The 22,268-nt window shown below is 40.1% G+C and overlaps 1 protein-coding gene and 1 pseudogene across 3 annotated transcripts in view; one reads left to right on the forward strand and one right to left on the reverse strand.

The window, feature by feature from the left end:
* The window catches only part of LOC146517454 (protein phosphatase 1 regulatory subunit 29-like), a 305,410-nt gene that overhangs the window by 266,341 nt on the left and 16,801 nt on the right, over positions 1 to 22,268 (reverse strand). The gene's annotated exons all lie outside the window — the stretch shown is intronic.
* On the forward strand, positions 6,263 to 11,950 carry LOC146517457 (uncharacterized; annotated as a pseudogene). The gene is made up of 4 exons (XR_014874463.1): positions 6,263 to 8,953; positions 9,048 to 9,202; positions 10,547 to 10,636; positions 11,263 to 11,950. The product of XR_014874463.1 is annotated as an uncharacterized LOC146517457 (transcript).

The following is a 22,268-nucleotide window of genomic DNA, read 5'->3' on the forward strand; positions in this document are numbered from 1 at the left end:
CCCGCTTTATCACCTGAGCTACAGCCACACAATCTGGGCTACTTTGGGTCTTTAGAGCTCCGATATGGCGTGTGGCTTGTTTTAGGTTGAATGTCATGAAATAGTCTTGATGTGAGTAATAGCACATATTGGGTTTGCCAGATGTGATCCAAATTTCAGAATAAACTTGACCCTCAGCCATTAAATGTGCACCTGTCTGTGTGTTCGGGGCAGGGGGAGTCAGGGGCATCAGTAAAGGCCAAAACCTGTAGCTGTAGGCCGCATCTCAGACAAACATTTTCCGATACCAGAGCTTCCTAATCATGCATTGTTTGACCTGAAATGCTAGCAGTACATCATTTTTCCTCGAGCTATGACGGAAGTCAATGGATAGGCAGCGTTTAACCAGAGTATAATTTATACTCCATACATTTATCCATCCATTTTCCAGGCGATTACCTTGGCAGAGGTTACGGGGGCAGCGGTTTAACTAGACCTCCCGGAACCTCCCGGAACCTCCCTCTCCCCGTTCACATGCTCCAGCTCCTCCAGATAAACACTGACGAATTCTGAAGCCAGGTAAGAGACACAATCTTTCCAGCCCAAAGCACCTCACATAGGAGTCATCCAGGAGGCCGATAACCAAGCAACCACAACTCCTTTCCATGCGGATGAGAAGCAGCTCCACTGAGGCTGCTACGTCATAACTGAGCTCTTCACTCTATCCCTAAGCGTGAGCATAAACTCACCCTTAGGGATAGGTGATGCTCATTTCTGGGACTTGTTTCTGCTATCTTTATCTCTCAGTCAATACCCAGAGCTCATGGCAAGAGGTGAGGTGAAGCGTTGACCTCTGGGAAAAAAATTACATTCGGTATTGACAGGTAACAGATGACGGAGGCCGTGATTATTTTCAGACACGACAGAATCACGGAGCACTAGTTGGAGTTAATTTGCGTAATGTGAGTTCCTTATTCTGTGTGATAGAAGTTAAATGAGTGTTCTCGGAATAAACAAATTATTTATGTAAGTAATGTTGGATCACGGGTGAGATGCGATCTGTGTTTGGATCTCAGTGTCACACCCACACAGACCTCAGCCATGTCTGTCTCAGTCCCTGCGGGGGTTTAGCACTGTGACTGTTAACTCTTGGTAAATGTGTGAACACCATTTTGTGTCAAAGTGTCACAGTGGCAGGCCATAGTGAAGAAAACTTTGGTGAGAAAAACTGTGAGCGAAAAGGGAAAATCCCGGACGCCACGTCGAGTCTAACTGCCGCAGCTGCAGTCCAAAGTGCTCAATCAGTCGGCTTGGCTGAGAAACCGGAGGAAAGCAGCAGAAAGCAGGCACCATTTTGTGTTTATCAAAGCAGTTTATTCAGTACTGAGCTAATTCAACTCACAGCTAGGAAAATGAACCTCTCAGCGCCGCATTAACACTCCTGTATCAAAGAATAACATCAGCTGTGGAAAATGAAACTGACTTTGAGAGTGCCCGAGGTCAGCTATCACTTCTAAAGATGTTTTCATTTTAACCTTAGTCCACTAAAAAATAAATACATGTCAAGCTTTCTATGCTTCTTAAGATTAAGGCAATTAAGGCAAAGCAGTCTCCTTGTCAATGTGGTAAGAAAATGTAATGTATAGTTGAAATAATAGCAAAATAAGAGTGTATCTGCACCCAGAGAAGCTACGTGCAATCATTTGTGCTACAACTGAAGCACGGCTATTAAGGTAATGCAGACAGAAGCAGGTGGGAGAATGAGCGAGGGGTGAGCTTTGCAGGCAGGTGTAAATCAGCATCAAGCAGCCACAAACCTCAGGTGATCAGTGATCAAGGCAACAATGGGTAGGTGAAGTGCAGAACTCAAAAAAAAAACAAACAGGAAGACAGCCACAAACATGCTAGCAGCAAAGGAAGGAAACCCAACAATGGGGGAAAGAAACTCAAGAGGTACAGCAGATAAGGCACAACAGATGAGGACAAAGTAGTAAGCTATGGCTCTAATGAGGGAATGTCGAACAGATGAGCAGTCCTCACTAAGACATGAAAACAAGTTTGTGTGTGTGCGTTCGTGTGTAAAGTTGTGTGATTGTAAAAGGCTATCTGAGCTACCCCTGGCCCACTTCAGTGTCTATTTACTCTTATAGTGAAAATAAAGTATGCCTTGTGTCACTGCAAATGTTTTTATATATCAGGACTTAATAAAAAATGATTAGTTGCTTCCACTTCTTGAAATTAGATAAATTTATAATTTAAAACAAAACCTAAGCCAAAGTACAGACACAATGTTAAAAAACTAAGTGCATCACATGATTTGATGGTTTATAGAAACACTGTCAGCAGCAACAATCTTTTTCCGTATCACTGTGTCACTTTTGTGGAAAAATCTTGGCCCACCCTTATTTCTTTCTGTCTTTTGCAGTTTCTCTCAGTGTTGGGCAATCTGAATTTTGGGTGAATTTATTCAGACATTCACTCCTGGGAAGACTGGTGACTGTCATGAATGTTTTCCACAGGAATGATGGGTTTCAAATTGTTTGGAAATGGCCTGAAAACCTTTCCTAGATTACAGCAAAAATTTCTGGCATAACTTCACCTTCTTCCAAGTAGGTATGAGGTGCGTGAAGAGGATGAAAAAATCACAACGCTGGAACTCCAGCAATGCTTAAAGGGAAGAGGAACAACTTTATTCACCTTTCCCAGATTGAAAGGTAGCAACAGTTACTTCCCTAAGATCTTTCCTGATGTCTTTCCACCTCTGAACTGTGTTGAAATCAGAGTTATTATAGTTTTACATTTTCCAATTAGTTATTATTTGTATTTCAATTTGACTTTTTGTTTTTAATTCAGTTTTAGTTTCAGTAATTTTTTTCGAGTGGATTTTCTTATTTCAGCTGACTTTTTATTATTGAAAATGTTACTTTTAGTTTAGTTTTTAATAGTTTCTGTGTTCGTTTTAGTCTTTTAGGTATGGAGGGAATATGTCAGAGGAAAAAAAGTATGAAAATCTGTACAGTTATTACAATAGCATTACTGCACTTTTTGAAAGCAGTTGACTCACATCCACAGTCTCAATACAGACGTCAATCAATGCATCATCGGGACAGTTGTAACAAACTTTTTACAGATGCTAAAACTAAGGATAATTTCTCTATACTTTTATTGTAGTTTTCCAAGTACACATAGTAGACTTTTTTTTTCCAAAATCCTAGTTTTTATTTGTAATTTATTTAACGAAAATGCATTCTTGCATTCTCCATCCATCCATTCGCTTCCGCTTATCCTTTTCAGGGTCGCGGGGCGGAGCCTATCCCAGCTGTAATAATGGCACAGTGTAATAGAACATCATGTGTTATAGATGAGCTCCGAATGGTCTTTGAAGCTTAAACTAATTTAAGCAGGAAACACTGATCCTGAATCAGCAAAAGTTTACCCTGATTTTTTTTTCATCACCTAGCATCTGTGTGTATGCATACATGAAAGTAGAAAGTATGCATATATTATCGACTTCCAATCAACAAACACTTATATGTTTATTAAAGCAGAAAATATTTCTATATTTCCTGCTTTAATCAGGTTAAGATTCAAAGACCGTTCTGAGCTGATCTCAAGCTCTCACACATCATCTCCCATGTTGATCGACAGCTCTGTTGGATAATTTCACTATAAAAAGCCGTTTTCATACTCATGTGTCAGTTCTCAGTGGAGGACAGACTTCAGCTTATTTTTAGATGATGGATTTGGCTTTTAAGTAAATGACAGGAGACTGTTTTGGTCTGATAAACACTCGGCAGTCACTCTTGACAAGTAGCTGGAATAAAAGCGAGGCGCGATGCCTTTCAAAACGGAGACAAAACAATGTGAAGACAAACCCGGACAAGATGAAATAAAAAAAGGCAGGTTTAAAAAATAGATTAATTGGATGCTCGGTGCAGAAATGTATCATTTGAAACATTAGAGGTCCTGCTGAGTCAGTAAAACAAAACAAAAAAATCACTTTACATTGTTTGCCACAAACACAATCAAATAGAGACAAATGCTATGCGATGAAAGCAGAAAATAGCACAGGCGTACGGAGACAGCATATACAATACGTACACACAAGCTGCATTCACAGGCTCCCTGTCAATATTTCTGGTAATGAACTCTCTGTCTCTCTGTTCATCACACATATTTATATATACAAACACATGCACACATGTACACTCAGCACTATTAACTCGACTTTCTTTGATCCTTACTCAGCACAAGCATATTCACACACACACACACACACATCTGTGAGGTCAACAACCCCGACTGCTGTCTGTCTGAGTAAAGCTGTCCTTAAACCTTTAACCCCTCCCACACTGAAAAAAATGTTTTTTTGGCCCTGTAATTATTATTTCAATTAGCTATATAAATTTTACAAAAAAATACAAATTCAGTGCTATTACTTTAAAATAGCAGTTTTTCTTGTAGTGCATTACTTGAGGATTGTTTGTAATTATGTGTCCTCAGTTTTGTATGTAAATTGAAACATTCAATCCAAGTAATATTCACTAAACCAATTCATTGGCTTAATTAGTTGATATTTCCAAGTAAAATGTAATGGAGTGACATCAGTGAATATGGCCACCTTCTCTGCATTCGGAGCATGACGTCAAAGCCCCTCCCCACATTTGAGCGGTCTTTCTTCAGACATACCATTGTCCACATTTCGGCGGTTGGCAGACTTGACGGAAACGGGAAGAAGTGGAACCATGAATGTAAGTTTTAAGCGGGCAAACTTTGTACGTTCCTGTTGTCTCACCTACTTAAGTCAGTTTCTCCGCACTGAAAGCAGCTGCGCTAGCAAATAGTGTATTTTCCTGCTAGACTTGCTAACTAACTTTCCTGGCAGGAGGTATGTCCAGAATTTCCCACAGCACTTTACAGCTTAGATGGCCACCTAAACAACACACGCCTGCTGCCTTAACTAACGTCTTTGTGAATAAAACGACCACGGTCCAGTTTAAAATAATTGCTGCACCGCTGCCACGAGGTGTATTTTGAAAAACAAAAAACAAAAACGATGTACGCACTCGATTTCACTCAAGTCTTCATGTTGACCTGTTTTAAATTTGACACCGAGCTGACATATGTTTAAAAAAAAAAAAATTAATATCAGTGTGCATCCTTGAGTTAGTAGAAATTAGTTGAAAAGCATATAGATAACCTTTCTTCTTTTCTTTTTTTTCTTTTTTTTTTTTTACAGAACATAGGACCTTCTGACTGCTAATTTGAACTCCACAAGGTAAGATCAAATTAGTAACGATTAGGTTTAACTTGTCACATAATTTCTTTGTGTGGCAGTTTGGTTTAATTTTGAGATGGTCAATTTGTCTGTTTAAGGTGCCACAACATGAGATGGATGTGTAAGATATGTAGCTTTGAGTCAGAGAAGAGGTTGGGATTGTTAAAACACTACAGACTAAAGCATGGAAATGGTGGTCGCAGCCAGTCAGTCCCTTGTCTTCACACTGATTGCCCTTGCTCGTTTAAAACATTTAATGCCCTTAAGACCCATTTGTCTCGACACCATGTGAAGATGGTCACACAAAGTGGACCTCTTTCATTTACTTGTCTACTTTGCTGCTCTGTTTTTTTTTAATTCAGAGAAGCAGTATTTTGAGCATCTTAACAACCACTTAAGGAAGTTTGAAGTAGTTGCATGTGTCTTCAAAAACTGCAACTTCAGTACAAATATTTATACCACCTTTGCTACACATAGACACAGAAAACACCAGTCACACACCCTTGAGGATTTTAAAACTGAAGTATTAAAAAGCAAACCTAATGAACCCATGTTTGCTCAGGATGAGACCTGTGTGGAAGAGAGCTTAGAACTTTGGGATGGGGAACCACAGGAGTTGTCTCAAGATATAGAAGAGAAATTTGGCCATCTATTTTTAAAGTTAGAAAGCATGTTCAATGTCCCAAACAAATGCATTGATGAAATAGTAGATGAGCTTCAGTTTATATCCACCTCTGCATCTGGTCCACTTTTAAGAGATGTGGTGGTGTCCACCTTGAAAAGCCATAATTGTGATCTGGATCCAGCCATTATCTCAGATTTAGTGAAAAATCTTTGTGAGACACACCCTATAAGTACTGCCTTGGGGACAGGTGGCCCTTTCACAACTTATTACAAGAGAAGAGAATTTATGAAGAAGCATTTTTCAGTTGTTGAACCAGAAGAACACATACTTGATAAAAAAAAAAAGGGCAAAACCTTCCAGTATGTCCCAATAATGCCCTCCTTGGTGCAGGTCCTAAGTAAGTCTTTTCAAGAAAACACATTTGAAGGTGAAAAAAAAACTGAAAATGACTTTAAGTACCAGACATTTCGTGATGGATCTCACTATCAAAACAACAAAAGTTTTTCTCTGTAGAGGAGAACAGAGTGAGTCTCATCCTGTACGTTGATGACTTTGAGGTATGTAATCCTCTTGGGACATCTCGAAAAAAGCACAAAGTCACAGCTGTCTATTGGGTGTTGGGAAACATTCCGGTGCAGTTACGTTCCACATTGACATCAATCTACCTTGCAATTCTGTGTAAGGCTGAAGACACCAAGCAGTTTGGATTCCAGCGAGTTTTAGAGCCACTGTTAACAGATATCCAAAGCTTGGAGAAAGATGGTCTTTTTGTTCCAGCGTTAGGGAAAGCCATCAAAGGGACTGTGGTCAGTGTGGTGGCAGATAATTTGGGGGCGCACTCTGTGGCAGGATTTGTCAAAAGCTTTGCAGGGTCATACATCTGCCGGTTTTGTGTTGGGGAGCGATCCAAGTTTCAGTCCAATGAAGTGAGATCTGGGTCTTTTCATCAAAGAACCAAAGATCAACATACACTGCATGTACAGACAGCTGTGTCTAGTCCAGATCACCCTCATTGTTATGGTGTAAAAAAAACAGTGTGCATTGTCAGAAAAACTTGAGCATTTTCATGTTACATCTGGTTACCCTCCAGATGTTTTACATGATCTGCTGGAGGGCATTGTTCCAGTGGAACTGGCTTTGGCATTTGATAACTTGATCAAGAAAAAATATTTTTCTCTCATGGAACTGAATGATGCCATTTCCAATTTCCCATACAAGTGGAGTGATAAAACAAATCGCCCTCGTCTCATTCCTGCTAACTTTTCGACTCGAAAATCAGTAGGGGGCAACGCACATGAAAATTGGTGCTTATTACGTCTTTTGCCTCTGATTATAGGTTTAAAAGTACCCCAACAAGAGCCTGTATGGCAGATGCTGATGACACTGAAAGACATTGTGGACCTTGTCATGTCTCGAGCCCATACTGAAGAAAGCATTTGCTATCTTGACAGCATCATTTCAGAACACCGAAGCAGATTCCTTGATGTTTTCCCCCAACATAACTCATTCCCAAGCACCATTTCCTTGAGCACTATCCTCAGCTCATTCGGGAATTTGGCCCCCTGGCTGCCCTCTGGACAATGAGATTCGAGGCCAAACACAGCTTTTTCAAGAAGGTGGTCAGACACACTGGTTGTTTCAGGAATATTTTGCTGTCCCTTGCAAATAAGCACCAGCTCATGGTTGCATATCATCAATCACATTCTGTCAAACCATCACTTGCAGTCACAAAAACAACAGAGGTCTCTTTAGATGTGCTTAAGGATGATCTAAAAGACCTGGTGAAATGCAAATTCCCTGCTGTTACAGCTGTGCATGTTGCCAATAATGTGTGCAGTTTAGGCACCAACTATGCAGTGGGAATGTTGTTGTGTTGTGGTTCCACTGCAGGACTGCCTGACTTTTCTGAAGTGTTACAGATAATGGTGATTTGTAACAAACTGACTTTTTTCGTGAGACAACAAAATACATGGTACAATGAACACCTGAGGAGTTATGAGCTGGAGAACACAGGGAATGTGCAGTTACTTGAGCAAAGAGAGCTTAAAGATTTTTATCCTTTGGCTTCATACACCCTTGCAGGAAGACGCCTGACAACTTTAAAGCACCACATTTGCCTATCCTTTTGAAATGTGAGGAGTGAATAAATGTCTGTGTATTTCTCTTCTCTGTTGTTGCAGCTTCTTCCTGTTGATATGGCACCCTCAGCGAAACTGCGGATAATTTTTTTGGGGAGGATGATGTCCACAAACTACTTTTACCTGCAGGCATCCCAAGCACACTTCAGGACCTCAATGATGTTCTTCGAGAGACATTTGATATTACAGGACCAATCTCCAGTTCCACTATCTACAGAAGCAAGCTCCTCCTCATCTGTATGCGACACAATCCTGTTGTCCTCCCCAGATGAGAGTGGACCATCCTACAGGTCTAAGCCATGGCCATTTAAGTTTGAAATACCAGACTTCTCTTATGATATAGACCTTGCACTGGAAGCAGGAAAGCAAGCTTATGAAAATGATGGCACACTTTTGAACAACCCAAGCGTAACTAGTAGCATTCTTGAGAAGCTTGCAGAGACTATATTTGGCTTCACAGCATATCCAACTGGTGTCCAGATTTTAGCTGTTGCTGAAGCCTTGGTAGCAAAATACCCATGCCTCAAAGAGCCAGGGTCTTTTAATGGCCTATATGGTTGGCAACAGAGGATAAAGTATAAAATGGGCAACTACAGGGCAAAGTTAAGAGGTCGCCAATTAGCCATTCCAGAGCTCGAGGTGAACACACTGAAGAGACGATGCTCCAGTGAAGAGGGTTCACTTAAAGGCTTTAAAAGGGCAAAAAAAGCTGAAGTCAACTATCTGCCACCACTGCCATTCGGTGAGACTGAGGAAACCTTAGAGATGGAGAGACTAGATTTGCTGAAGGAAATGAAGAAGAAGCACAATGAGAGGGCAATTAATGAGAAAATGGAGAAGTCTTTCGCTATGAGAAGAAAAGAGGTTGTCAAGGATTGCCCCGCAATCCAAGACCTCTTAGAGAGGTGGCCTTCTCTGTTCTGTGAAAATCAGGTAAATCCAGTTCTTGTTCATGCAGCAACTAAGTGTATGTGAGATCTCATGAGTCATCTTTGACATCATTTTGTGTTTTTATCTCTCATTTCAGATCAAAGAGGAGTTTAAGCGAATAACCACAATTCATCTGGAGCGAACGTTTTTGTCCAGATTGGACGGGTACACCACCAAACTCCTGGAGATATTTCGAAGGAAGGGCGGGACTGCAGGGACCAAAATAAAAAAATGTTGGACTCACTGAATAAGGTAAAATTTTAAATTATTTTAATTACATAATCTAATGGAAAAGATGAGGTCATACACACTGAGAATGTATCACTCTTATTTAAAGGACAAGTTTGTTATTTTACACTTAAAGCTTTGTTTTCAGATTGTTTATGATGAAATCGAACGATTTTGATTGAAATTTGGACACATGCTGCTGGCCCGAGCTTTTTTGGTTTCTGTGGTAGCACACCCCCACCCCAACAATGTCTTCATACAAAGACGTGAAACTCACTGAGTGGTCAGGGGTGTTCACTGATATGTTCACACACATCGCTGCAAAAATGCTTTCCAACAGGTGTTTTACCATTTGTTGTAAAACTGTGGACCTATTTTTTCAAACGCCTCACACCTGTACATTCTTCCGTACAGAGCTTGAATAATAGAATAGAATAGCGGCGGACTAATACCGTACATCACAGCACATCTAATACAAGTCAATGGAGTTGGACAAAAACTACAATAAAAACCAGTTGGGAAGTATCTTTTGCAGCGATTTTTGTGTGAACATATCAGTGAACACTCCTGACCACTCGGTGAGTTTCACGTCTTTGTAAACGACAGTTTTATGCGTTTTAGGAAGGATTGTTCCAGTGCACCTATGAAGCCATTGTGGAGGTGGGGGTGTGCTACCACAGAAACCAAAAAAGCTCGGGCCAGCAGCATGTGTCCAAATTTCAATCAAAATCGTTCGATTTCATCATAAACTGAAAACAGGGCTTTAAGTGTAAAATACTGAACTTGTCCTTTAATCTGATCAGTGTCTGTGTTGGCTGAAACTGTTCTCCTGATCCTGACACTGTGGCCACAATTAACAATTTATGCACATGATTGTCTCTACAAGTGTATACAAACCTGTCATCTCTCCCTTAATATGCGCTCAAAAGCAGAGCAATTTACAGAATTTTCAAAGTGACCCTCTGAGTGCAGCGAGATCCCTTCCTGCTGCCCATAGACTCCAATACAATTATTTCCCAAAATATTACTCTTGTGTGTGGGAATTCCTGTCCTTGACTGGTTAATATTGTGATAGGAGGTACTGATATGTTGCGAAAAATTCATTTGCATGTCCAGTGATGAGGCAGAAAACTTTCCTCACTGGGCAGAGACAGTTTCTAGACCCACAGATTATGACATGCACTGGACTCTTGTCTTAACACACATCGTTGAGAAATTCATGTTAAGTTGCACACTTCACAACGTTAGAATGTAGCTGCAGGCTTACATTCTCCATGGGTAACTTTCTGTTTACATCTGTATGTGCTGTTATGTATGTTACATATGTTGTGTATTTTCTGCAATAAATTTTCTTTTTGGGTTTAATAGCATCATGTCGATGGCAGAAGGGACATTATCATTCGTTGCTTAGTTGAGTATCTTGGAGAGAGTGGAGAGGAGCTGATCAAAGACCATCAGGTATCTGATGATCATAATGACTGTATTAAAATTATTGTCTAACCTTATAATCTGGTCTTCACTTGTGATGATATATTGAAGGTCAAAGATTCTCTACACTCGTGATGTTTTTTAAAAAAGACTCAAGATTAATATTTTTAATCAGGCTTTTAACTAATTTCTTAAATCTTTATGCTCTTACCCTTTATTTTTTAAATCATATTTAATCTTTATCTTATCTGCCTTAAACTTTAACTTGCCTTTTGTCTGATTGTTTTTTCTGACTATTTAACGATCACTTATTAACTTTATTTTATGAGCAAAAGAGTATTTAATTTGATTATACCTTTATAACCTATTTTAATGATTTAATGGTTCTGGTCTACCAACACACGTGCCGTCCCATGGACAGCTCCAGGCTGGATGGCCCCCAAAAGTGATTTTCTTTGTCTCAGGGTCAGCCTCTGTGAAGCACATTCTGTAACTTTACGTATGAAAAGTGCCATATGAATATTGTTTGATTTGAGTATACTAAATTGAGTATACCTCTTTTTTTTTTTTTTTTTTTACATTTTTTTCTCTTAACCTTTTCTTTTACTTGGAATCTATTCTAGTTATTGCTAATTGTGGTTTGTTTGTTTTCACAGGACATCAGCCAAGAAGCATTGAAAGAGGACTGCAGTAATCACATGATGAAGATCATCGTAATCCATCCCAATGTGGCACAGGAAAACCAAGATCCTGTGAACGTGTCGGTCATCATTGAGGGGACAGAAATTCTGGAGGACTGCGGAAGTGTGACAAACGCTTGCCTCCTGCTCATGGGTGTCATCTATGCTGTCAACTTAAGTTACCCACTGAAACTGAAATATACGTTTGAGGTATTTCAGAAGCTGTTTCTTGAGCTTGACATCCTTAAAATGTCACCAAAGGTCCAGTCTCTCCACAAGAAACTTTTAGCGTGAGTGTTCCAGTGTTATTTGTGCTTTTGTCCAGCACAATTAATTTGTTTGCATTTTGTCTGTTTTCTGACAGTAATTTCAAGTGTTGCTCAGTTTTATACAAGTTCTTTCTGTCCTGAACGTTCTGAGAATGTCTGCAAAGGTAGTGATTGCAACTGTTAATGGACAGAGTTGATGTATGTGTTAGATTGATTAGAAGAAAGGGGACAGTGCACACTGAGTTTTTGAATAGCATGGTTTTTTTTGTATATGTGTATATGCTCTGTTTTGAAATTTGCGAGCAAGAAGTTCTATGGCCATGTTTTTTGTGGTTATAATGTTATGTAGATATTTTAAATAGATCTATGCCATTTCAACTGTGAAATAAAAGTGTCCCTTAAGCTGCAAATATTTGTTTTGGAAAATATTGATTTATTATTTAATAGAATAATAAGAATATTTATTCAATTCAATTAATATTAACTAGTACACTCATAATAAATATTACTTAATAATTACATAGAATATAACAAAGAAAAGATGAGTAAGAAACACAAAGAAATATCAGCAATGTTCACTTGGGTTTTGTAATTGGATGCAATGGTATTCTGAGTAAAAGTTACAATCTATAGATGAGTATTGCCAGTGCAATTTACTTGTGTATTTCACATTAGAAATAGATGGTTCTAGTAAGTAAATATTACTTAGAAATAGCCCGAGTAAAGATTACAAGCACTTTCTGTGTGGAAAAAGTTGCCTAGCTTTTTTTTAAGTAAATGTCACTCCAATTTTTTTTCAGTGCATCACAGATAGTCCTCCATTTCTAATATACACACACTCACTCTCGCTCTCTCTCTGCTCGTCATCCATCACATTCTGTCATTTATGTCAATCATCTGCTATCACGGCTTCTTTTATTAAATTTCTCTTATCCTCATTTCCTCCTGTCACTCTCAGCCTAACTGTACATACAGCATCTCCAGCTTTCTCTCCTAGCCCGCTCTTTCTGCCTTACTTTCTGTTGCTGTTTGCTTTTTTTCGGGGGGGTCACTTTTCGCTCAACTCTCACTCAGTACTTGAATTCCTGGCTCCAAGAGACAGACTATAAATTCATAAATGCTGTTTTTTACCAGCGCAGCACGGTGGTGGTGCACGCGAGCTCTCTCCACGGCTGTGTGGGTTTCCTCCATGTGCTCCACTTTCCTCCCACAATCCAAAGACATGCATGTTAGGTAAACGGGTCATTCTAAATTGGTCAGCCATGCGGATGTAAGAGTGTGCGGTTGTCTATCTCTCTTGTTTAGACTTGTTATGGAGCTGAAACTTCCCAGCTTGGGGTGATATAAAGAAAACTGAACTGAATGCAAAAGAAACCTGAGTACATCCAGTCAAAGAGCTTCTTTTCATTCTCAGCGACCCTGTTTTTGTTCCCCAGTGCAGACCTTTGTTTTGGTCCTTGCAGTAATGTTCTTGGTCCATGCTAGCTCCCATGTCATGTCATCTGGTATTCACAGTATTGCAGAATTCTCTATATTTCATTAAAATTCCCCACAGACCACACAATTTCCAAATTCATACTCTCTTAGCATCAAACAGGGCAACTTAAGTGATTCTCATCCTTTCATATCATAGATGTGTTATTTTTTCATCTCTTTTGCTCTTACCTCACCTCAACTGATCCCTTTCATCCGGGTTCATCCGGGGGGGTTTGTCTTTTTGTTAATGTTATGGGATTTTTACCATTAAAAAATGCCTTAGAATAACAGTTTATGTCGACTGGGGTGATATAAAGAAAACTGAACTGAATGCAAAAGGAACCTGAGCGTATCCAATCATAGAGAATCTCTTCTTTGCCCAGTGACCCTGTTTTTGTTGCCCAATGCAGACCTTTTTTTTGTTCTTTAGCAGTTTCAGCTCATTTGAGACAAAGTTTAATAAACAGCACGTTCCCAAGTCCAAATCCCAAGACAACAAATGCTAACTCGCAATAATACCATGTTCAAAGTGGGCAAGGTTTCACTTGTTTTGCCTTTGGCAGCATTTAACTGAACACTAGCATATGGTCCAAACACTGTCTAATTTATATCATAGCCAAAGATACATAATGTTTGAGTTTCTCAAATGTAAAACTGATGTATATGAGTCAGTATCTATTCCCAGGAGACGTTCTTACTGAACCTCGCACTTTCAACTCTCCACTTCAGATGGAATAACACACACACACACTTTTTCCTGTCTCTTAATGACTTTGGGTCACCCTCTGTTGTTCAAATGTGCTATAGACTGTAAATAAAATAGAGGCGTCAGTCAATGCAAAAAGGTTTCAGGGTTTTGTTTTGTTTTTTCACTTCCAAAGCAACAACAAAATTCTGTTGTTCAAATTCAAGGTTCAGTTAGAAACATCCTCCAAAGACCAAATACATTTCAAAGTCTGTACTTTTTACTTTTACTTGAGTAAAGAAGTTGAATTATTACTTCAACTTTTACTGAAGTATTTTTAATAGTAGTATTTATACTTATACTTAAGTACAGGATGTCTGTACTTCCGCCAACAGACGAAAGGCGATGGACAAAAAAATGCAACAGTATCTTTGGTAGTGGCTGCAAAACAGTGATCCTGCTGTATGTCGCCGAGATAAGAAGCTTATGCCTAAGTTCAGTCAGGAGATCTGTAATCATTAACCTGCCTGCTTTCCTGGGTGTTTGGTTGCCAGTTTGTTCATCACATCACTACCACTTTCCCATGGTGTCAGTCTCAACACTGACATCATTACTCTAGTCCAATCATCTTCTTGCCCGCTTTCTTTAAGCCAATCAGCCTCCACTCTACATGGTTCAAATCTGTGCTCTCTGTTATTCTCTAGACTCCAGAGGTGGTCCTGCCCAAAATCCTATCACAGCTGGGATTCTGTTCAGCCATGATGCATCACAGTCTAATCGCTAAACACACTGACATTGACAAGTGAGTGCTTTGGCCTACTACTAACCAACTAATGCAGTATGAAAAGACAAGCCTGTCACTTTCATCATCACTAGCCATATCACTAGAATCAATACTAATAAATATTTGTACATTTTATTATGACAGTCTAGATGCATGAAAACTTGATACTCAAGTTTGTTATATATACGGTGCACTTTGTGGCTCAAAATGAACTAATAAGAGTCATAAACTAGCTGGAAAGTGTGTAAGAGCTTAGTTTGTTTTGGTTACCTTGATCAAAGTGTATGTGTTGTGTAAAGACAAAAAAAAGTGGTTGTCAAGTTTTTATGGCCTTACAATATATTTTATTCAGATGGGATTTTCTTTGTTTGTCCTTCAGTTATTATTAAAACAGCAAAAAAAAAGAAAAAAAAAGAGTGCTCTTCCACGCAAGAGCCTCCACCCCCACCCCGACAGCAGTACAACCACGGCTTTTGATAAGTAATATATTAGACATTTGAGAGATTACTAAGACTACTATATTATTGTAAAATTCCCTAAAGGAAAAAAAAATTAATGTTCTTATGAATATCTTTCAAACTTTCTAAATTGGGTTTCTCAGAAATCAGCATTCAAATGGCAGTAAAATTTCTACTTAGATTTCCTGTTGTCTGCTCAGTTATCATCACACATGCCATTTCTATTCATGCTTTTTGCATTTACTCACTATAAGAACAGCAAATGTTAAAGCTTTTGTGTTTATCCGCAGATGCTGCCTCCCTGCTGTGTTCTATTAATCAATAACAGTGTGCAGTAACACTGTAATGGATTTCTATGAAAATGTCACAGGTTATTTATTACTTTCAGATTGAGCATGACATCAGGCGGGGATGTGATTTCAGAGAGCACATTCGTGATAACTGCCAATGCGCCTGAGCTAGTCAACCACGGTGATTATCTGGCTTTGCGGAGAACATAAACAGTCAGAGACCCAACCTCTAAAAGGCAATCTCATCGCTAAGCCGATCTTTGTGTGCCGAATTATAGCGGCGGAGAGAGTTTCTTTGCGGCTAAGATGTATCGAAAAGCATGTTCAGATCAGCTGAGACATCTGCCAGGATGAGGTGAAGCCACTTACAGATCAAAGAGATGAATGGCTTTGGTAAACATTCATGACTGCTCGCAACTACACAGAAAGAGATTAAAAAGGTAAACACGAGATAAAGAGATACAGCAGATTCTGATCTATTTAGCTTTTTTTTCTGAGTTTTGCTGAGGAGAGTTTAAGGCTCCTTCTCCGCTACCATCGACTTGACGAACAGGCACAAGAAAGAGTTTTGGAACCAAGGAGGAGCAAACTTTTATAAAGACTTATTTGTTCATTCACACAAATACATGTTCACATAAACAGTCATACACATACACGTAAACAGTCTTTGTCACTCCCCAGCTGCTTTCTTCCCTGACAAAAAAAGCGTAGTGAAAGCGTGCTGTCACCCTGAGCTACCTGCCGTCAGAATTAAACCGCAGAGAGTAGGCGAGATGTGAATTACAAAGCATCACCTGTCAAGGTCGCCTCAACTTATTGGCTAACTGCTTTCCAGGCAGTGTATCTTTCTCCTAAAGATGGTTTCCTGTAAATCCTGTTTCTGCTTTACTGAAGCCTGTCATAGCACCTTTGTGTGTTAGAGTGTGAGGGATTGCTATTTAAAGCGTGGCTGAGCTACACGGAGGTGCAAAAGTCTCTCAGGTGAAGAATCATTTTAGTTGGTTTGAAACTAAATTAAAACAGGTTGTCATAGCTGATGTAAAAAAATATTGGGGTGTGATTTTTGATAAATTTGTTTAAGAGTTATTATTTTTAAAGTCATTTTTAGCAACTCAGTCATTGCCGAGGTACAGTCTACCTCCATATCTCCCACCAAAGGGCCAGAGTTATTCATACTTTTATCACTTCCTGTCTATACTTTGGTATGGACCAATCATCTGTGTCCCACATAGCCGAAAGGTCTGGCCCAGATCTGGTGTCAAGCTGGCACTGCTGGCTGACTTCTGGCATGGTAAGTGGTATGTCATCCAGATATTGGTCAGGCCTGGCATAGATGGCACTGTTTATATGATGACATGCCACATCTGGCCTGATTCTGGTTTGGTGTATGTGGCCCAGGCTCATAGAAAACAGGTCTGGCCCAGATCCAGCATCAAGCTGGCACTTCTAACTGACTGGTGTCATGGCAGGATGTATGTCAGCCAGATGTGGGCCAGGTCTGGCAATGATGGCACTATTTATGTTCTTATTTTCCTATTTTAGTTAGAAGACCCAAATGTCATGTTGCAATACTATACTGCTATGGTAGCCAACGTTTCAAATGCAGGTTTGACAAGTTTGTGAGTTTACACTTTATCCAAAACCTAGTGAGGGTTTACTCAGATTTACCACTGTGTGGCTGTAGCTCAGGAGGTAGAGCAGGTCATCTACTTGATCCCTGGCTCCTCCAGTCTGCATGTTGAGAGTGTGAATGTGTGTGAATGTAATTAGGAAGCACTCAGTGTAGAGAAAGTGTGTGAATGTTGTATAGAGTATATGGTAATCTGAGAGGGTAGGAAAGTACTATATAAGATTCACTGTCTGAACAGACTTGCATTGCGTTACTTTTGCACTATTATGTTCCGGCACATGTTCTTATTACATGGCTTGATTAAGGTACACATTAGGATGACATCTGGGGCCAGAGCTGAAACTGTTCTGGGCCAGCGCAGGACCACCGGTGTGTCTGCAACTGGCCTTGTGTTGGCCCGTGTGTGTATAACCTCTGGCAAAGTTGATCTGGGCCACCAAGGGGCCGTCATTCTTTGCGGTATGTGGGCCATGTGTAAGCACATTGTGCGGGCCAGATCTGGGCAATACCAATTTTACTATGTGGGGACCTGCCTGCAGTTAGTCCAGAATGCAGGGACTCGTCTTTTAACTGGTATTAAAACAGGGAACCCAACACACATTGGGTTGTCCCTTCATTGGCTTCATGTTGACGTATTTTTAAGATTTTATTGCTTGCTTTTAAACAGAGTTTTAAACAATGTGGCATCTTTGTATCTGTGTGAACTGCTTCACATTCACACTGGTTAGAGCTTGTCTGACCAGTTGTTCTGATATATGCCTAAAACTAGATTAACATAGAAATGTGATGGCCACTACCCTCCTCACTGCATTTAAATCTTTCTTCTTTGAAACACCTTAGTTTTCTTGGCATTTGACTCCAGTGTGGCTGCTTTTTATTGTCTGTTTTTACTTTATGTTTTTATTTTATTCTGTTTTATTTATATGCCTTTTAATGTGCAGCACTTTGGTCTTCTGTGCTATAGAAGTAAATTTGACCTTGACCCTGGAGACAATAAGAAGTGTGTTTTTTCAGTTTGTTACATCATTGCTACATCAGTGTCCGCTCACTCTGATGTTCTTTTGTGACCAATGTCCCACTAACAACTGACAGGAACCCCCAGCAACCAGAAACGGGCAGATTGATGCAAATATAAATATTGTTGATACCAACGGCTGTACTGGTATCAGATCAATACCAGTACAAAATAGGACTGAGACTTTGTCTCTATCCTCTAAGTTCAGAATGCAGATCACACAATTGCATTACTACTGACCCTCACTTTACTTGGTGTCAGATTGACACAAGAACTTGCAGTATCGCACACACCTATCAGCAACTGCTGATACTACTACTACTCTCCCTCTACCCTGGAGGAGTCTCAGAGTCTGTTCTTGTTATTGTTATTATGGATTTGATCCACTGGTCCCTGAATGCAATTGACACCCTCTTCTCGACGAGAAGCCTGGGTTCAGGAGAGCCCATTGAAGACATCTACCGTTTTGGAACCATGATAACAGGGTTCTTGCTGATCGGCGCTGGCTTGGCCCTGGCTTATCGAAGAATAAAGAAAGCAGAAACAGCTGTTCAAATCCCCACAAGGCTGCCCGCTATGTTGATTGGAACGATGGAGCGAGCCGTGGCTTCTCAGAATGGGCTTATTAGACTCAGCACGGATGACAAATGCAGGCCATTTACCATTTTACATCTTGGAGAAGCTTGCGGCTGCTGTGAGTGCTGAGACTCTGACAACATCTGACAACATCTTGGAGAGGTTCACGGCTGTCGTGAACACTCATGCTCTATGAGCAAACTGGATAACATCTCGGTGTAGCTGGATAACATCGTGGAGAGGCTCACGGCTCTCCAACGGAAATGGTGAGGAACCAGTAATGGACATTAGACCGACTGTAAAATTGACATGCAGTGGTTCGCACTAAAGCAAGAACACCATTATTTCATGCGGCTACCATATTGGCGCCAGCTGTGGTCTCAAGGCTGGAGCTGAACATAACAAACAGTTTCCCCCCTGATAACAAACTGTGTTCAGACTCTTCGTTCCAAACGCCCTCGTACGCTTATCTCCAAGGCCGAGTCGGACAGTGGGTCTGGGCCCAGCGCTGGAAAAATAGCTGCAGGGCAGGATGGCTGTGTCTGCATTGGCTTACTTCTCACCCCTTACCCACCCCTGTCGCTTGTCATGTGCTTCATGATGTTGTGATGTGGACATTTATGTGCTCTTTGTGCAGAGGAGTTTTTTTGTTTTCTGCTCTCTGATTAGAGGTCTCTTTTTTTCCCCTCCTCGACTTGCCCATTGTATTGTACATTTCAGTGTTTTTCCATAATACTACCAGTCTCCGACCTGTCTCCCCATGTGATGTCTGTGTTGTGTATGTAAGGTCGGGGGGGTCCCATTTTGCTGCAGGGCAACTTGCATGTGACAAATAAAGGCTTTCTTGAATCTTGAACTACTGGCTATTGGTCAGGTGGACACATTTCCCCTTGAGATTAGTGGTTGTCAGCCAGTCCCCAAACCTGAGTGAGTGAAACCAAAAATAAACTTTGGAGAAAATGTCTTTGCTCCAAGATTCAGTAGGTAAAACCTGACACTCACAAAGCTGTGACAGTTTTTTAGAGCAAGGCTCCATAGTATAAGTTAGGGATAATACAAGTAGTGCTTCGTGTACTCTTTATACATTAAACCAAAAACCACTGATCCACCAACTTGTCTCCAAATGGGCGAGAGCTATCCACAAATCTGCAGATTTATGACCTTATAAGGTGATTAGCAGACAGAGACAAAAAAAGATTAGTTTTCTGTGTCCCATCACTTTATCAATAATCACACTGCACAGGCCTAGATTAAGCGACAGCAGCTTGTTTCAGCATAATTCACAGTAACCATAAGACTCTAGACTCCTGAGCAAATAAATCTCTAAAACATGTCTTGAATGTGATTCAGGCCTTGTTCTTTGTGATGGAAACATTAGGTCACAGCGAAGATGCACGTGTGTCGCTCTCTATATTTACACACAGTCCGTTGAGATGACATCAACACCTTAAATAATTTGGATAGAACACACCACTTCAACTTTAGTGGTCGGCGGGAAAATGTCCAATTCCAGGTTACATGGTTCTTAGATTAGATAAAATGAAAGTTTAATGATCCCTGTTGGAAAATGGGGACACGGCCACAGCAAAAGGGGGGGAAAAAGAAGAAAAAGCATTATACAATGAAAAATGCAATATTACATCTTGTACTGTATGTCATTACTGACAAGGCTTTACAACTGATTCATGTCTTATGTCAAATGCCTAAAGTATATGATCTGTTCATTAGCTGGGGCATATGTAAAAAGCTTTACACTGCTCACTAGGAAGGACACTGACGACACATTTCTTCTGATTTTTGACCTGTTCGACAGTTATTTACTTACATTCTGTCCCAGCTTCCCCTACAGGCTTAGCAGTATCTGTCTGAATTAGAGTGAGAAGCAGGGAAGGGAACAGTTCCCGAGTTATCGTCACACAGAGCTGAGCAGCGGTAGACAATTTGCAAGATAAGGTCAGTCGTCCATAGCCAGACCTTTCTGCGTACTTCGTTTAGCGCTGTAAAAGTGAGCAGAAAGTGGCAGAAGTGGGAATGAAATCAGGGGAAATCTCTACTTTTTCAAATAGAAGCACTTCAGCCTAACTTAAGTGACTGTTAGCTGGCGTCAGAGCACCTTTGCACCGAGTTACAACAAGTGAAGTGATTGGTCTAAATGCAAGGACATGATAAGAGCTAATACAGAAAGAAATGGGGTGGAAACTAATCTGCCTTCATCATCCACCAGCTGTGGAGTGGAAGTGGAAATTGGTATTTTTTTTGTGTGAAACATCCAATCAGAGAAAACTCAGATCAGACAGTTCAAGCAAAGGCCAGATAATTTTTCACTCTTCATCAACTGTGGTGTGGAAAGTGGGAATCGTTTCCTCTGTAAAACATCCACTGAGCCAGAGTAAGATCAGATAAATAAAATACATCTCGTGTTCTTCAGCTATTCAAAATGTAATTACCCGGTGCTGTATCTGTTCAGGTCTGCCTACAGGCGTGTATCTGCCCGAATGAGAGGAATGAATAGCAAATGTAAATGTGATTGTTCACGGCGAAGAGCAGAGTGTATAAACTGAGAAGCTTTTATCAGAGATTTAAATGTGTAAACATTTCCCGACTTTATTTAAATGCATGCACGGTACATGTGCTGGACAAGTCTTGAATTTAGATATCAAGCTGGCAAAATGAGTTGATGATTGAGATTAAAAGTTTAATTGACTGACAGAACTGCAATTTGAAATAAAATATCGGGCACGAAATAAAACATGTAAAAAAAAAAGATGTCGATGACAATAAAAAGTAACTTCATTAGATTTTCCCGATCTATAGAGAGAAGCAAATCACTTGTGAGACATATCTGTGCAAAAAAACCCTTAAATGTTACGTCGATCATGGATTTATATCTCATTAAGTTTCAGAGGCATGTGACAAAATACTTTTGCAGTGTTTTACAATTTACCAGAATTACTGCTTTGACAAGGGCACCTTTCAGCGCCTTGTCAGCCCAGGAAGTGTAGAAAAATATGACATCTTCTTTAAAGGAGATGTTGACTGTAATTCTTACTAATAATTTGAAAAAATCCATGTCTATCCAAACTCAATTATTGACTTTGTGTTCTTTACTGTTACCAGTGTTTCCCCTGAGTAGCTCAGCCACTACAGAGTAAAAATAAGATGACACTCACCTTATGACTAAGAAAAATCGGTGGTCGCTGGTCCAAGTGCTTGAGGCAACCAACCAGATATCCAGAGTTTGACATTTTAATCACAAGGAATGAACATACTGCCTGGTAGGAGGCGACCTGTCTGTCAACAGTTGAATGAAGCATGTTGTATAGAGCACTTTATGTGCTCAGGTAGAGTAGAAAACTGCTATATAAGAACCAGCCAGTTTAAAAAGACAACCCTGGTATCAAAGTGTAAGGAAAAAGGAGATTTTGTATATGTTATAATTTGTTTTGACCAGCCACCTTTCCCACATGATGATAAAATGTATGAAATTGACCCAAAGTGCACTTTCTGAAGTGTTCTCCAAAGAATTCTCAGAAAACATGTAGAGTACCTGTACCTCGTACTGTTGCTCTATGTCATAGTCATTACATTGATGTAGTACTGCTATTGAAAGGGAAAAAATTTAACTGAGACTTTTTAATCAGAGTGAAGCATCAAGTCAGTTTGGTCAGTTGGCTAGGGTCAAAGCATGAGACGATACCTAGACTCTACAAAAGTTGCACAGGTATTCTTCCAGGATGGCACATCAACAAGTGCCATTGCCAGAACATCTGCTGTCTCCTAGTACAGTCTCAAGAGCATG

The sequence above is a fragment of the Neolamprologus multifasciatus genome, chromosome 6 (genome assembly GCF_963576455.1).
Source record: "Neolamprologus multifasciatus chromosome 6, fNeoMul1.2, whole genome shotgun sequence".
NCBI classification, from domain to species: Eukaryota; Metazoa; Chordata; class Actinopteri; order Cichliformes; family Cichlidae; genus Neolamprologus; species Neolamprologus multifasciatus.